Consider the following 18,098-nt stretch of genomic DNA (forward strand, 5'->3'; position numbering starts at 1 on the left):
TTAGGTTAGACATCAGGAGGCGCGACTTCACGGTCAGGGCGGCTAGGGTCTGGAACCAACTTCCAAGGGAAGTGGTGCAGGCTCCTACCCTGGGGGTGTTTAAGAGGAGGTTGGATGAACATCTTGCTGGCATCGTTTGACCCCAGTACTCTTTCCTGCCATGGCAGGGAGTTGGACTTGATGATCTGCTCAGGTCCCTTCTGATCCTAGAAACTATGAAATTATGAAAATAAACACCAGTAAACCAAGTCATTTTTGTCACTCTTGATGAGCTGCCTGTTTGATATGTTAAATAGCTTTTGTCTGATTTGGTACTGTATGTACAACTATTAACACAACTGATGGCTTTTCTTCCTTTCCCCTGGTGTAACATTTTTTAGGACTCTACAAATAGTTCATAGCAAAAGGATGGACACATTTATGGTTATAACTTTAAGTGAAAGGCAGCATTTGAATTTTACCCTCTTGTGTGTATAAAATGGTTGAGTGTTGCTGTAATTATTAGTATTATCATTAAAAACAGTTTAGCTAAAAATGAAGACACATAAGGACGTAGTAACTGCATCAAAGCAACTCAAATCCAGATAAAGCTAGGTTTCCAATTTGACTTCTGTGCTTTGAAATAAATCCTTAGAGCATCAATTACTGGATCTGTTGTAAAGCAGTCTTTATCAGCCTCCATCACTTCCCTTTTTGTGCATTTTAATTTAATTATTATTTCTGCTTTAAAATGGAGGATCAGGAATTTTAGAGTCCAAAAATGAAGGACCAAAAAATATGAAAACAGAAATTGCTTTCTTTCATAATCAGGTTGATTAGACTTGTGTATAATCATGCACAGCGGGTGGAAAGAAGATTAACATTTTACTAATTCCTAGTGGTCATTATAGCAAAGAAATTTAATCTGTAGAGTTCACAAGAATTGCAGTTCCATGCTGCTATGCCTGATTTCAAAGAGAGAGCAGAAAGGAGAGCACTTTATTTTTCAGTATCCAGTTTCCTGCAAGGCATTCTGGTCAGCCAGCAGTATCTCTTATTTATTCAAAAATTGATTGTATTTAGACTTGGCAGGATTCAATTTTTATCACTAAATGTTGCTAAACATTGATTTCACCTCACACTCACAGATGGACAGAAAAATGTTTCCATCGGTAAAAATTTAAATCTATAAAAGGAGGAGGTAAGAAAAAAAGGTGGGTACCGCACGCTCGATGCAGTGCTGCTGCTGTGGGGTCCTGCCATGAGCCTGGTGCCACCGGCTGCTTGCTCTGCCCAAATCCCAGCTGGGACACAGGTGCCGAATGCCCAACATGCCTGGCCCATCCCCGGTGCCACTGGCTGTTCACTCTGCCTAGGTCCCAGCTGGGAAACAGGTGCTGAACTCCTGCCAAGCGCCTGTGGGCAGGGGCAGGGTATGCAGGGGTGCCCCTAAGACCGATCCGCTGCCCCTGAACTGCCCAGGAGTATGGGAGGCCACGGCTCTCAAGGGGCTGGGCTGCCCCTCTGCTGATGTCCACCAAGTGGGGCTCAGGCCCTGAGCAGCTGAAGGGAGCAGGGAGCCGCTTCCCAACCTGGGCTGGGCGACCACTGCCTCCCATTGCAGTGTGGGGCTTGGGGCATTTGGCAGCAGCCCTAGCCTGCAGGCTGTAGCTTGGCCCCTGCCTCTGTGCTCTGGTCCATGGGAGCAAAGGCTCTAGCCTGGTATGAATGTACTGCCAAACAAAGAGTGATGTAAAGCAGGTGTGCTCTACTGCAGTGGTTCTCAACCTATTTGCCATAGTGGGCCACACTTGCAGCTCCTAATGTGGGCCACAACCCACAGCTGAGCGGGTTGTGGGACCAGGTCCAAGGCCTGCAGTAGCCTGACCTCCCCCCAGCAGTGCCTAAGCCCTGGCTGCCACCCATGGGAGGCAGCACAGCCAAAGCAGAGCCCGTGAGAGGGGACAGATACAGGCTGCTCCCCACCCTGCTGCCCTCCCCCTGGCATTGGTGGGCAGGGAGGCTTGGTGCTACCACTGGGAGCCCCATGCTGGCTGTGATGGCATGGCGAGGTGCCCCCTGCCCTCCTGGCAGCAGCAGTGGCATGGAGCTGTGCCCCCTGCTGATGCCAAGTGGGCAGGGGGCACACTGCCACGGTGGTGCAGCCAGCAGGGAGATCCTGGTGGTGGCACTGAGCTTCCCCACCTTGATGTGCAACAGAGGCCCCCAGGAGAAGGGCAGCAGGGTGAGGAGCCTGCAGCAGCCAGCCTGCATCCGCCCCCCTGCCATGCTCACACATCTGGGGAGTATGTGCCCCCCCCATGCCTCCCTCCCCAGGAGTGCACACAGCAGTGGAGAGCCGGCCCCCCTGTCATCCCCCCCGGATGAGCTGCCTGTGGCTCCATCCCACTCCACGCCAGCCTGCAAGGGGAAACCCGCTGTTTCCCAAATTTTTCTTCTTTTAAGGGGAAAATCCACATTTTTCTCCTTAAAAGGAGGAAATCCTTTATTCTGCATTTTTCCATGGCAAACAGAGAACCCAGATCCCTGACTCTAACAAACTGTGGGCGGCAATCTTGACTTTTTTTTTTTTAAACAGAAGGTTACATGGGCTACAGCAGTGTGCTGATTGGGCCACAAGCAGCCTGTGGGCCACGGGTTGAGAATCACTGCTCTGCTGATTTTATGGAAATTTACCTTTTATATTTTGACATGTGATTTTTTAAAGCTTTTAAAAGCATATTGTCATTACTAAATCACCTGCCTCTGCCCCCCCCCCCCAATTTTGTACAACCAGAAGAGTTTAAACTGATAAAAATCAAAATACATTCTTAAAAAATAAATATTGATTTTAGCCATTTAAATAAAAAAAAATGAATTCTGCCAAGCCTAATTGTATTGATCATGAAGATTTAAAAAGTGCAATCAGAAGCTGCTTTTACTCCCACTCTTTTCACTGGGAATATGATCAGCATATTGAATATGCCTACTGGATAGATGTTTGTACAGCAAGGATATTTTTCTGAGTACTAGTTGTGTTAATTCACACTGAAGTCACCAATCCAGATTCAAGCCTCATTTTATTGGGATGAATTTTGAGTGATCCCACTGAAATTAACAGAATTCTTCTGGTTTTGCAGCGGCACGAATGAAGCCCAATTCTGGACCCCTGCTTCTCAAGCCAGAAATAATAAAATAGCATAAAAGGTAAGATACTACAGCTGCAGTTATGCTCATGTTCGGATTTACCAGCGATGAACCTGCCCCATCAGTGAATCATTGTCTCATTCCTGGGCTTAGGGTCTCTTGCTAGCCAGAACACTGTGAACTGGACTTGAACTGGAAATTCCTTAAGGAACTGCGAATGGTAGTCTGGAGATGCATTTCTGTTTCCCAAAGGTTGGGGTAGAAGGAGAGGAAAGTAGGAAGACATTGGTTGTTCTAAGACTCACAGCACTACTGGAGATGTAAAGGGAGTTCAACCAGCTAAAATATGGCACAATAGTCTGCAAAATATATTACATACTGTTCACTTCACATAGAAACGTATCTCTTTGTGCTGCCTCTTCTTTAGAGCCCTAGGATATGAACATATCAAGGGGATGAGCTACAGGGATCTGTGTTGACAGGAGACATTAGGGGAAAGCCGTAGCTCTTGGCTATGCACAGACTATCACGTTTGCAGCTAATACGAAGTGATCACAAACTCTAGTGTTGGCCCCTCCTGTGTCATTTTGGTTGTTCATTTAAAAAAAAATAAAGTTCAAAAGCTAAGGAGCAAATTCTGCACTTAGCAGAAAGAATGCCCTGGTTCAGGAAAAATATCTGCAAAGGAGGATTTCTCATCTCTTCTTCAGTGCTTAGTCCATCTCCTCAGCTAGGTACTGAGTCAACAGGTTAAACCACTCTAGGTCAAGCGGGTTATTTCATAGTGCTGACAGGCTTCAGACTGCTATGAGAATTATGGCCCTTTATCTACTGCACATGCCTCCAATCCACTTAGATGGGTATCAAATCAGAACCATTAGGTAATTTCCCCCTCTAATACTCTTAAGACCAATAATTCATTCTCTTTGGCCTATAAAATAGATGCAGTTAAGGGAAAGAAAAAAAACCCAAACAGCTGGCATGGCAGTTAAATTTGACTTGTGTTTGAAGGGTGTCTTATTCCCAAACAAGTAGCAACCTAGCCCTCTAAAGAAAACAAATAGCCATTCAACATATGTTTAACAGTGTTTTATTGAGCAAAGGGGATTATTACTGTGGTCATCATAACTATTAAAATTATTGCAATGAGACAATCATAGGGTTGGAACGGACCTCAAAGGTCACCTAGTCCAACCCTGTCACAAATGCAGGATGTAGGATGTGCTATTTCTATACTCTCCCAGAAAATAGTTTCTTCCAGCCTCTTAAAAACCTTTAGTGGAGGAGATCCCACAACTTCCCTGGGATACAAATTATGTTGTCTTTATTCATACAAATTATTCTATTAGGCTTGATCCTCAGCTGGTGTAGATTAGCTTAACTTTCTTGACACAATGGAGCTCTTCAGATTTATGCCAAGGATGCGGCTTATTGACTTTTAAGAGCGAGAATTGGGAGTTTGCTCCTGGAACATGACAATCAGGTCCAAGAAAAGAGTACAAGTCTTAGGTCCTTCCCTATTGCTTGCAATGTAAATAGCAGCTCAAGTAAAACTTTGTTTCCTACTTCCCTGCCTAAAAAGGGTGGAAGAAAAGTCTTGGGCTGTTCCATGAAGGAATTTGTGGGAAAGTCATAGAAGAAGGTGTCTGTCATTAAGATATAAGTAAATACAGAAAAGTTACAGATAAGCCAAGAGGCAAGCTTTAAAAACTGTATGGTCGTAAATGACAACAAATCCCTTGAGATTTGATGCTTTAATGATGCTGTTGTAAGAATGATGGCCCTGAGCTATTTCAGACCATAGATACTGGAGTTTGGCTGGCGATGATCTGTTTAAATGTGAGAAGTAGAATTGATAGCATGCAAACTAAATGAAACAATCCTTTGGACAAGAAAAAATAGATTGCAGGTGCAAACAAGCATGAAATGAAATTCTACTAATGAGTTTCCATTAGCAGCTAAATACATAATCAAATAATTTTTACCCAACATACAGCAGCGAGAAAATCAATTTATTCATCATAAGTGTTGCTGTGTGTATTGACAATCTCTGTACAGTACATCTAAAAATGGCAACACTGAGCGAACACTTCAGTTTCAGTAAGTGTTCAGATAATACCAGCACATAACCCTTGCTCAATGCAGCAGATTTAGGATAATGCAATTGTTCTTCAGCTGAAAATGTATGGAAGAGCTGTTTCTGGTAAAGTTAGAACAAACAAAATTAACTTCAGTCATTACAAAGGATATGGAATGTTTGAGAAAAATTGTATCTGGAGACTGAAGAAATCAAAAAAAGTAGCCTTGGCTTCCTTGCAGCTGGATATTTCTTACAGCTATCTCTTAATGCAGTAAGTGGGACTCTTTGCTTATAATTTATTTACTCTTGCTGTTAATGTTGTTCTTGGGTTTCTTCCTTCTGCCTTGCTGAAAAAAGTCTAACCTGAATGTTGTCTTGCCAGGCTTCCAGGGATTTTATTCAACTGTGGCCTTCCTTTCTGCTGCAGATACTGAAATTTGGGGGTTAGACTAGAGTGTCAACACTGAGGAGCTAGGATCTGTCTCCATGGCACCCCCAGTCTTCCCAGAGAGCGCCTTCCTCAAGCTCCACTCACCCACTCTCACTCATACATGTCAAACCGAGAAATCTTTGTCGTCTTTGGTATGACATTTTAGGATGGTCATTTTGTAGCTACCATTGTGACCCACAAATGAAGTGGAGAAGGCACTCTGGGGCCCACCCCAACACCAGTGTTTTCAAGTGCATTGAAGGGAGACATCTCAGAAGTGGCAGGGGTCACCCCCAGATTAGCTTTACTCCTACATTTCTGGTTTTGTCCCATGTGAACAGGAGCAGATGAGGTGGGGATTCTCAATTAAAACACTCCTCAAGAGTACCAAGTGTTGACATACCCCTAGAGGCAGGTGGAAAAAGCACACTCAAAACTGTGAGGTGCTTTGACTCTACTTTTGCAAGGGAAATGTCCAAGGAAAACCATATTTATTAATGATGAAATACCGGAAGACATAATTTAAAGAGTCAAATGTTTAATATCGTGAATATTGTCAACACACTTGTACGCGTGGTTTCAATAACTGTGCATATGTAGCAGTGCAGTCGGGCAGTTCTGTGTGTAATATTATTTCCGGTTCGTTTTACGTCACCTTTAATCCTGATGAGCTAATTGTCCCCTTGATTTCTATTAGGCTACTTGCTGGGGCTGTGCGAAGTTCAGTCCCTGATTCGATTCGGTGGAGATTTGGCCCAAATCTGAATTGAATCAGAGGATCTCTCCGAGTTGATTCAGAACCCTCAGAGTTGATTTGGAGTGATTTGGGCAAACTCAGCAATTTGGATGTAGACACAGCTTTAAATGTTTTTTCTATATACCTCTAGGTAGCAGGGGCTCTGAATGCTGTGGTGCAGGGGCAGATGCAGAGTCCCACAGAAGAACGGGGGGCTCCCCAGTGTGCTTGGCAGCGGACGTGGAAGTGGAGGAGAAGCACTTCCAGTCCACTTCCTGGTCCACTGGGGATCGCACAGGGGAGAGAGGGGTCTTCCCGTGCCCCCCCCCCCCGCTTAGCGACTGGTGCCTCCTAGGTCTGGGGGGCATCTGGGGTCCCCCTGCAGCCGATCACTGAGGTGGGAGGGGCACGGGAGGGGCCCCCCAGCATGCTCTGTGGTGGGCCTGGAAGTGTTCACTGGATTCACTGCTGGGTTCACTGCCAAGCATGCCGGAGAGCCCCCTGTGCTCCTATGGGATACTCCATGCACCCCAGCACTACAGCAATCACGAGCTGCGCTGCTACCTCAAGGTATGTAGAAAAAAACTTTGAAAGCTGTTCCTGTGTCTGAATCACTGATTCACTGAATCAGCATCGACTCTTCAGATTCAGATTTGGCCGAATCACATCAGGGACAGTGATCTGAATCTGTGGATTGAATCACTGTCCCCAGTTCGGGCTGAATCTGAATCCAAGTAGAATAGGGCCCATTTTGCACAGCCGTACTACTTGCATACTAGGATACATCTGAATGATGTTAGTAAAATTTGGTTCTATACAGTATTTAAAGGATGTCAAATATGGTACATTACAAAAACAGCATTAATAGTTGATGTTTGATTACCAAAGACCCCAGGATGGTATTTCTGTTGACTGCTGGTGAAAACTGAAAATACCTTTCAGCAGCAGGACCTAGGAAGTTAATGAGAAATTTGCCTGGAAGAAACTTCAATAATCAGTTAATTGAAGTGCTCAGTTTTATAAGAACGAATGGAAAAGAGTGCAGGTTATTCAATCTCACAGAAAGCCAAACAAGTAAAAATCTTAGAGAAGGAAACAAAAAGCCCAAAGATTTTCTGGTATTGGGTTTCTTTTTTGGTTTTTTTTTCAAAAATAGAATCTTGTTTTGGCAGCTGAGCAAAGTTATTAAATTTTCAAAACTCTCTTGCTGATAGATGGCATCGGGACCAGAAGTGCTTAGCTGATAGAAAGGGGTTTCAGTGGACATTAGTTCCCAGTGGATCTTTTATATGGAAGTTGAAGTATGTATTAAGTGCACCCATTGCAAAACAAATGGGCTTGCTTAGACATCTAATACTTCTAGACAAGCTTTCAGTAAATGCATGGCTGCACCTAAACCTTCTTTTTTGGCATGAAAAATAGCTTCCTTTCCCAGACTAGAAACACCAGCAAACTTGAACATTAAATATTCAAATCATGAAGAGGCAATAGCACAATTAAACTGCTCATCACTGCTCAATGTTTATCATTACAGAGTCAGATCCTGATACCTATTCACATAGGTCCAGGACAGACATTGCATAAACAGGTTTAACCCAAATCAGTTAAGTCTGATAACTGCATTCAACCAGGTTTATATTAAACTGGTGTCAGCCATTTTTAAACTGGTGTATGTGCACTGAAAATCTGTTCTGTTACAGGTTTAAACTAGTTTTTGGTCACTTAAGCTGGTTTATGTGCAATGTCCGTCCCTACCCATAGTGAGTAGCAGCTTATTTTAGGCATGGCTGCATTGATTTCAATAGGATAACATGTTAAATGTCTTAAATTTAGTTATGGCCTTTCATTCCAAAAGGATTTACGAATTTGATACTATTTGAGACTATTATCAATGACCAGGAGTAGTCAGGGTCTCAATTTGGGGTCTTATAGAATTATAGAGAAGTATGGCTAAAAGGCCCTCCCAAGGTCATCTAGTCCAACCCTCTGCTTAGGACAGGATCATCCTCTTAAAGGTATTTAGATTTTCCATGTTGGACACTACATGAGAAAACAGTGTATGTCTATGTGACCAAATGCAGATTGTAGTATGGGTAAGCATTCCATGTTAGCTTTAATCTAGCTAGCACCGGTAGTAATACTAGTAAAAACATTGTGAAATTAACACAGGTTAACCCCAATACCTATGCAAGGTCTCCAGTAGACTCAGTCCACATTGAAGTCTGTCCTCCATGTCACAATTACTCCGGTAACTCTGGTACTACAATCACATGGTCATTTGGTCAGCCCAAAATACATATGTAGATAGCTCCACCAGCAGATGAACAGCACTAGGCTGGGGTTCAGGGAGAAGAATATTACCTAATGAGTTAACATCACTTAGTTTAGATTGAATGACATGACATCTAGCAAAACAGATCAAGTTACATTATGTATCAGGGATTAGAGCAATTACGTCACTGTCAGGTAGCTATGGGGACACTCTTATCAAATAAAGAATAATTATACCACACTCGTTATTGGCAGCTGAAAAATAGGAGCTGAGTCAGAGTCCCAAACTGCTCGGTGTTGGGTCTCTTTCCCATGAAAATGCATTCAAAACAAAAATGAAATTGAAATGAAATCAATATTCTGTATTCCAGAGAGGAAAGGCTGAATTTCATACAGGATGTAGTGATATATGTATGCATTCTAGTAATGCAATACAAAATGCTTCAAAACCCCTTTTCCCCCCAAGTTTGGGAGAATTTTTTAGCGCAATACAATTTTCATTCAAATGGAAAATAAGGTATTGTGCATTGCCTGGATTTCCACAGAACTTTGGAGGTAAGTTTTTTGCAAAGTGTTGTAGAAGGAAGCATTCTGAGGGTGACTTCTGCCTGGTAGAAGTTGAATCAATGATGTCACAAGACATTTCTTCTGAGTGTGTAATTGTCCAAGCCTGCCTCATTTGCTCAGAGGGGAGCCTATTTTGACCTAATTTCTCAGAGGTCATGCCAGCATTTTGTCCCAGCCCCAAACTGGTCTTCTATCTCTTTATCCTATAGGCAGTGGATTAGAGTTTTTATGTTCTATAATTCAGGCCAGTCAGAAAATAGAAGTAGCCTATTCTTTTTCTAGGGCCTTGACCCAAGAATTGCATTAAGCTACTCAAGAGGCTTAATGGGATATGTGTTCATATCAGACCTTGGTGTGCTACTACTCCAAGCTATGGTGAAGTGCTTATGTCCTTGCCATTCTGAGGACAGCGGTCCTGCATAAGGAGCAAGTGAGCTGGTTCCTGAATGGTACTAGAAAGGGAAGGAAGGCTGGTATTCATCCTACTACCAGTGGAGCTGAAAACCTTTCCTCTTACAACATCACAGGGCAGGTACTGTTGTTAAGGATTGCTGGGACGTGGGTTGACATATGGGGAAAAGGAAATGATATGGTACAAGGGGCAGTGAGAATATTTGTATGACTCCTTACACTGTCTGAATGGCTGTGAGACCTGGACGTCCACTAGGAAGATCGAAAAGCAAACTGAGACCTTTGTACTGTACAGTACTATGGACAGACAAAGAAGATGGGGAAGACCTAGGACAAGCTGGATTACTAACATCAAAGTTGAGATGGGATTAAAACTAACTGATTGTACAAAGATTTCAAAAGACTAGGAAGAATGGAGGAAAGTTATTGCTACATCAAAGGTGCCCCATGGTTGGTAAGGCAGATGGGGAGAGGGGGAAACCCAGGGAAGCAGTGTAAGAAATGCATACCGGCAGTCCTCGGACTTACAACACAATTGGTTTCTGAAAACCATGGCTTAAGTCAAAACTCGAGTAGTAACTCAAAAACAATTTTCTCATAAGAAACAATGTTATAAATGGGGGATTCGTTCCTGAACCAAGGCCCAGTACCTTATTTTCACCAAAAATACCCCAGAATTTTGTACTTGATCAATTATAGACAAATAATATAGCTACATTAATGTATTTATATTGTAAACAGCAATCATATTGATTTGGAAGGACTTCTTTGAGGTGACTTTGCTAGACTTTTTGAAGGGCCCTTGTTTGGACTTTTTGAAGGGTTCTTGGCTGGAGTCTTCTCAGGCGTCTTGGTTGCAGATTTTTGTGGAGTCTTGTCTGCTTTCTTAAAAAAAGTGTCCAAGGAAGTTTGGACAGATGTTCTTCAGGGAGATGAGCAACGCAGCAAACTTGTTCGCTGGCATGGCATTGCATTGGATCAAGTGTTGTAAGTCAAAACTGGCATTGTAAAGTTGAAACAGAGTGTCAATTTATAAATGCTGTAAGTTCAAAACATTGTAACTCAAAACGTTGTAAGTCGAGGACTGCCTGTACACCCAAGAACATCACCATGAAGCAGACCCTGCCCACTCCATCCTATTCTATGCACACCAGATCCCAGAAGTGAAGCAGTGCATCTGCCTTGGAAAAACTCTGAGTGTATAGGAATAAGCATGCTGAGACGAAGCCCCAAAAAGACTGAGACAGAGCCTCATTTGCAGCAGTCCACAATGCGACTGCTGTGTTGCCTCATTTGGAGTGTGGAGTGGCGTAAGTGGGTTGGGTGTGCTTCATGGAAGTATTCCCCAGTCTGGTATGAAGGTCCAGTGAGACAATGCTGGCCAGCTCCCCAGCTGCCTGTAGTTTTGCATTATTGTCAATGCACTACATTTGTTCTGCATAGTCTCTACATTAACGCCTTTGAAAACTCTTTCTTTATGGCTAGAAATGAGAAACAAATCAACTTTTTGTAGCATTTTGTAGCTACCATTGTGACCCTCTGCATCAGGAAACCCCTTTATTTCGCACCAGCTGGATAGCTTGCGTTTTCATTGCCCTTCATCACCAGACACATTCATCAAACGTGACAAATGCTTCCGCAGCACTAAATCACTCCTCTCCATCTCAATGGGCTACATAATAGTTGTCATACTGACAATAAATTCTAAAATATCTGTGTTCCAAAATGAAATACCTACAGCGTCTTCCAGAGGTGGGGAATTATGGAGGGAAAGCTCAGACTTTGAAATGAGTTTTACAGTCTTTCACTCAACTCACTCAAAAAAAAAAATGTAAACAAGCTGATGAACTGTTGGGGGACTTTCGGGCATTTTTTAGAAAACTCTTAAGTTTTACCCATAGAAATGTTAATTTTATCCTTTATGTTTTCTGTTAATTAAATGAACCTATTGCTTTACATTTACTTGGAGGAGAAAATTATACAAACCCATGCCTCTATATGAGCTTCTAGCTCTTTGTTAGCCCATGTGGGATCCTTAAGATGCTCTCTACATTATCTCCAATAAGGACCCCAGAATCCCTACCACTTTTGTCTTAAAAACATATTAGCATTGCAATGCCTTCCATGGTCTCTTGGGCTCAGATTGTAACTCCCCAGAGGTCTTTGGGCCTGGTCAGGTCACTAGTGTCACATCTTGCACCTTCAGATAGGATGCCAGACTGAATCATTGGTATTCACATGCGTTACTGCAAAGACCTGTTTTTTAATAGGGAACAAGGGAGTGGTCTTAGTGCTCATCCTGGGGGTAGAATTTCCCATGTGGTGTAGTAAGGGTCAGTAGTTTAGGAAGACAAAGGTATCTCTACCAACTGAAGCCTTGAAATGAAACCCCAAGCCTTTAGTCCAGTCAGTGGTATGGGATACCCTGAACTTGACTCTAGTTTAGCTCTCAGGGAGATGAAAAGGAACCCTTACCTGCTGCTTCCATGTTTGGGGGGTGGGAGGAAAAGTACCATGATGTAAATATTTGAAGCATACTGGGCACGTCTACACATGCTATTAAAGCTATAAAGGCTTACTAGGCAGTAAACCTTCCCTGGGAACATATCTACATGTGCAAATCTGCTCCTACCCTGCTCTGCCCCCCTGCAGCAGCCAGGGGAGCTCCAGGCTCCCCCCGGGTGCTAGCCTGGGGGGCTGGCAGGAACCATACGCTGGTCCCCATGTGCAAGGAGCCAGAAAAGTTCTGCCAGCTGTAGTGGCACTTGTCTCCTTTCCCTGTACACATCAGGAGGGGTCCTGATGTGCACAGGGCCAGGAGACAGCTGCTGCTGAACAGCTCTCCCAGCCCTGTGCATATGGGGACAAGTTTGTGCCCAGTGGGGCTTTGCCACCCAGTCTGGGGCTGGCCAAGAGCTGTCCTGCTTCTGGGGAAGCTCCATCCAGCTCCAGGCTGCACAGGTATTTCCTTGAGCAGCCCAACTGGCCAGGAACCGTCCCATCTGTTCCTGGCCAGCCCCATGCAGCCCAGATCTGACTGGGAGCTGACCCAGAAGCCAGCGCCTAGCTGTGTGGGGAAATAGGTAGCACCTGAGTCCCAGCTCTGCTTGGCTCCTGGCTCCAGTGGGGAGTTGGGAACTGAGCAGTGCCAAAATAAGACAGGGGCAGAGAGCTACCCTGTCTAGGTGGTGCTTGGCTCCCAGCTTCTGCGGGGAGCTGAGTAGTACCAGGACCGGGGCGGGAGGAAGAAGGGAAAAGTTCCCCATCTCTGTGTCCCATCTCTTGTGGCTCCCTAGTGTTGGGGCTACCTGGGAGCAAATTTGTTAGTTTACTACCTGTTAGTTAGTTTACTGTATTGACAAATAGTAACTAATGGCACAGTAGACTAATTTACTGTGCAGTATCTGGTGTGCACGTGTAGATGTTGACACTTTACCATGCAATAAATTGATCTACAGTACAGTAAAGCATCTCATGTAGACACACCCACTGAGATCTAAAAATTATTGGTGTAGCTAATCTCCTTCATGGTTAATGGATTTGAAAGGGTTGTATTGTGAATTCAGTTGTTGTTTTACAGTGACATTAGTGAGTAAATCTGCCTTTTTATTGCATTACAAGTTAGTTGGCCTTGTTGCCAAGAAAGCAGATGGGATACATCTTATAGAATGATTTCCTTTTATGTTGGCAAGTGGGGCTTCTATTTCGAACTGTTTCTTTTCTTTCTTTCTTCCTCTGTGTAATGCAATTGACAACAAGGAATTAGATTTCCATACCTTCTATTTGCTAGGATTTAATATTTGAAGGACATTAACAGGAAAAGGTTGACATCATCAAAGTCTAGACTCAGGCATTTGGTGCCATGTAAAAATATATACAATCAAATGGTAAAATTAGTGGGGTTTTAGATTTTTAAAACATTTTAACAATCAATAGTCACTGGAAGAAAATTGTTGCAGTCATTTAGGTAAAAAATGTAAGCTGAAAACATATCTTTGCAAAATCCATTACACAACTCAGTGTTAAATGATTTTTTAAAGTGAAAGTGAAAACCCTTAGAGTTAAATGAAAACCCTAATTGTTTTGTGAGCATAAACATTCCCTTTCATTCCTGATTGTAATGTCTCAGCAGGTGCCCTGTATAGTATTTGACAAAGCAGGCTGTTTTCATTTCTGCCCTAGTCACCTAGTTTGCAGAACTGGCTCATGTACTTGGCCCAGAGGAAAAGTAGGATGTCTGGCCTTTCCCTGTCCCTGATCTATTTGGTCTTCTACAGCATCTTCTGTGCTACTTTCTCCCATCTGGATCCCCAGAAGAAGATTCACATGGCACTTGGGATTCTGTGGGCAACATGTTTTGCCAGGGCGGTGGCAGTAGGGGACCAGTGCGGTGTGCAGGAGCACTGGTAACAGATGTGCCTTCATGAGCACTGTGTACCCCTTTCCTGTGGAGAGGCAGCATGTTTTCCCATCTGAACAAGACATTATTCTGGTTGTGCCCATTAAACATAGTCCCTCTCACTACCAACACTTTTTCAAGTCATGGTGAGCCACGATATTGCATACATTTTTACTTCCTCTTTACTCCCACAGCTGAACTTTCCTTTTCATTTCTAATACTTCCTGTTTCATCATCAGCCTTAAATGTCTCACAAACATCACAAAACGGCCCCATACAGTTCACCTAGAATTCTGTCACCCCCTCTCTCAGCCTGGTGCATATATGATTAGTGTGACCAGACCCTCCATGAGGTGAAGTCAGATCAGGTTCATTTGCATATATATTTTTGGAGCATCCTAGGACTCCGACAAGAATACCTGGTTCCAGTCCTAAGTGGGGGCTAATTAGCACATGGATCCTTTGTGGGGGTATCTGGGGTAAACACATATACTGAGTGGTGCTGAGCTCTGGGGCCACCATGGCTTGAAATGCTGCTGGCTCTGCAGGGACCCAGCTCAATGAGCTATGTGGCAAATAATAAGCCTTTGGCTTTGGACTAATATAATGCATAGTTTTTACTATAGATAAGTAGGAGCCAAATTGCTGCTCAAAAATATGTTTATAATGTACCTGTGCTAAAACCTGTAGCAGTTTAAAAAAAAGGTAACATGCATTAATTCTGGATGAACTAAGTGCATGGGTGCTATATGCAAATTGATACAGCCATGTTTAATTTCAAGGTTATTGTTTTCAAATTTGCTCCTCACTTCCATGTGTTCATGGAGAGCAGGGTCTGATAGTAAGGAGAGGGAGTCGGGGCTGACAGGGGGAAAAGTTGGGGGGAAGCAGAGAGCAAAGGGAACTACTTGACACCCCAGGTTTATTTTTCCCTGCTGTAGAAGTGGGAGGAGGACAAATTCAAGACAAATCTCCAATAACTAGATTCTATATCTGGAAAATTATAACAAATTAATACATTTTCCAGATATAGAATCTAATTATTAGGGGGTCATCTGATAATCAGGATCAGCTTCTAATGGAATAAATACTGTATATAAATAGATTGTTGCACAAACATTCCAACTGGAAAATGCTAGTCAAAACCAACAAGTTTTGGCATGAAAAGCAAAGGTCTTTCTCCAGTGAATGCTCAACATTTTCTGTGCAGTCATTTTTTACCAAAGAATAAAAAATGGGTTTTTTTGGAAACCTAATTTTCTATCAGGAAATTAGAGACCTTCTGGGATCATTGATTATTCACAGACGCCCTCAAAATTGAGCCAATACAAAGAGACACCATCTGATATCTATCAAGAAAGAGGGAGAAAAAAGGGTATTTGTGGCAAGATCACAATAACCTCATACTGTCCCTACAGACTGGAACTCAAATGCTGGCTAGCAAGGCAGCTTCTCTTCACTTAATTTTAATAACTCAGGATGTTAACAGCATATGGGTAGAATTTGAAATATTTTCTTCAGTAGCAAAGATTTCCCAGGTAGTGGCTCTTCCAGGCCACTTGCCCTGTGAAATATATTTAGTCTTAAGCTACGATTTGATACAGTTTTATCTGTCAAGTAAAGAGAAATGTCAGAAATTTAAATCTGTTTGCACGAAGCCTATTTGATGTGAATAGCAGTCAGGATCCTGGCAGGAGAGGATTTCCCCAGCTGAGCATTACAGAAGAACATCTTCATTTCAAAGATGAGTTTAGAGGTAAGCATGTAAAAATCAGCTGGGAGGTTACTGGCATTAGCTAAAAGCCTCAGCATGGAAAGATGGTAGCTGGCATCCTTAATGCCAGTAAAATCTTTACCTGAGGGGTGAGATCAGATGTGAAGTCAGCACTGTTGGGGTCAGAGTTTGTTTGGGTGGGTGTGTTTGTGGAGGAACCTAGTAAAGATCTTCCATACAGTGCTGGCCCCAGATGGTATTTCAGAGAGGTTTTAGCCATTGCACGGGGAGAGAGCAGATGTGAAAGCCGACATCACTGGATTCTGTAGTTGTGCAGATGTTCAGAGGGCCTAAATCATTTAAAAAATGGCACACCCAATCTAAGTGAATTCACTTCAGGAAGTGGACTAACTTAGATTGAGATCAGGTTAACCCAGTCTAGGAAAGGGTTAACCTGATCTCCCAAATGCCTACATGGATTTCCCAGGGCTGGGAAAGCCCAGCCACTCACCCCAACCCCAGGGCTGCACTGTTCCCTCTCCCTGACCCTGATGGGATATATTTAGCTCCTCTCCCTCCAACCAACCCACCAACCCCACTGCAGACATGCAAGCCTCCCCTTAACCCTCCACCATCCCACCCACCCCTTCCTTCACCCTGAGTTACTTGAAACGGGTTCTCCACGTGGCTTCTGGGAGCAGTGAAAGGCTATACGGGCTGCTCCCAGGCTACATTTAGATGGCAAATGGCTATGTGCACTCTACGGCTCGAAGTTCTTTATTGCTTTATACAGCATCAAGCACATTGGGATGATTAGATTTGCTGAATGTTATGGTAATACAAATAGGAGAGTCACCAGTGGCTCTCATTGGGCCTGCAGAAGAATGAAAAAGGTCCCATTTGTTCCTTACTTTTTTTACAACTCTTGGGGCATTTTTACACATGCCCTGGGAGGCGTGGGGAGGTAGGGCACTCTAATTAGTGAGCACTTTTAATTAAAAGCCCACACGCATCACAAGTATCCATATCCTCCCCACTGAAAAATGGTGGCAGGGCGCTTTCAGCTAAAGCTTATCACCCCGCTGTCACTTTTCTGGCTTGGGAATGCTAATGCACATGAAGCCAGAGTCTGCTGGAGCATGTTTATTTCTGTGCTCCAACAGACTCGATTCCTCAAGTCTGCTCTGACATGCTGGATTTCCAGCACATCGGAGCTGGCTACCTGCACCTGTATAGGAGCCCTTGTAGTCTGATCAGGAGTGGAGTGCATGAAACTTCTGTGCACTGAGATCGCTTCCACCACTGACAGGGGCTGTGATGCAGCTGCTGTTTAACAGCCTAGCAAGCACAAAGGACTGTTTCAACAAGGGAAAAGAGAACTTTATGCAATTTACCCATCAAGAAGAAATAACACAGGCAGGATTTAACTACCCAAATGGCCAAGTCAGCTGTTTTGCTATTTCCTTCATCCATAGTACAGATGCCAGCAAGTACATCAGATGTTTAGGACTATGACCTGATCCCATGAAGCAGTGAGTACCTTATGTCTTTTCATTCTGTGATGATAACTCTGAGTCCCCATGCATTTTCTGGTTCTCCATTTTACTCATCCAAAAGATGGTATGTCCAAGATGGTACACATTATGCAGGAAATTGGTTGAGTGCACAGCTCAGAAGGAAATACCACTTCCTAAATCACCAAAAACTAGTTAGAAATTTCCCTGCACGTTATATATGCACATATTGGACACACTCCATCCACCTTAGCTTGTCAGAAATGCTGAAATTACAAATCATGTTGGTATGATTGCAGAGTGCAATCCTGAATGCTTAGTGCTTTGTATTTGAAAACCTACCAAACAATCTCGTTGTTATTGTCTGAAATATGAACCTATATTTTTATTGTAATTTCATGTAATTTCCATCAATAAACATGTTAACCTCACCATAAAAAGCTGCTTCCTACGCTGGCTGCCAGCCAGCCCAGACACAGTTTGCAAGTGAAAATGTCATTAATGTGATACTGCATATGAATTATCGTTCTGTTTAGAGATGTTGAGCAAAATTGCCTTCAACTAGGAAGGGTCAGATAATATATGTGCATTAAGGATGTGTTCTCTTCCTGATTTACTTTGATGTTGACAGAGTAAGTTGCTATAAATGTGCAAAAAGCTTAACATAAGTTTGTTCTACTATTGGACAGAATGTAGACTTCAACAAATCAACCATTATTTTAGCCTCTACCCAACTGAATTCGAATTCTCTTTACTAATATTCTAATTTGATTATTCTGTTTTGTTCTTGGGAAGGAGCCTCATAAGAGAGAGGATTTTATATTAATTTTCCAAGTCCGTTGTTTGGAAG

The 18,098-nt window shown here is 43.1% G+C and overlaps 1 long non-coding RNA gene across 1 annotated transcript in view; it reads left to right on the plus strand.

Annotated features, from left to right (window-relative positions):
- LOC109311447 overlaps positions 1-17,338 on the plus strand; it is a 24,931-nt gene extending 7,593 nt beyond the window's left edge. Inside the window, exons 3-4 of the long non-coding RNA XR_002101502.1 lie at positions 3,120-3,186; positions 17,210-17,338. This is a non-coding gene — a long non-coding RNA (uncharacterized LOC109311447). The remainder of the gene's footprint in view (positions 1-3,119; positions 3,187-17,209) is intronic.
- The last annotated feature ends 760 nt before the right edge of the window (positions 17,339-18,098 follow it).

Source organism: Crocodylus porosus, unplaced genomic scaffold (assembly GCF_001723895.1).
Source record: "Crocodylus porosus isolate Cpor-Errol unplaced genomic scaffold, CroPor_comp1, whole genome shotgun sequence".
NCBI lineage: Eukaryota > Metazoa > Chordata > Crocodylia > Crocodylidae > Crocodylus > Crocodylus porosus.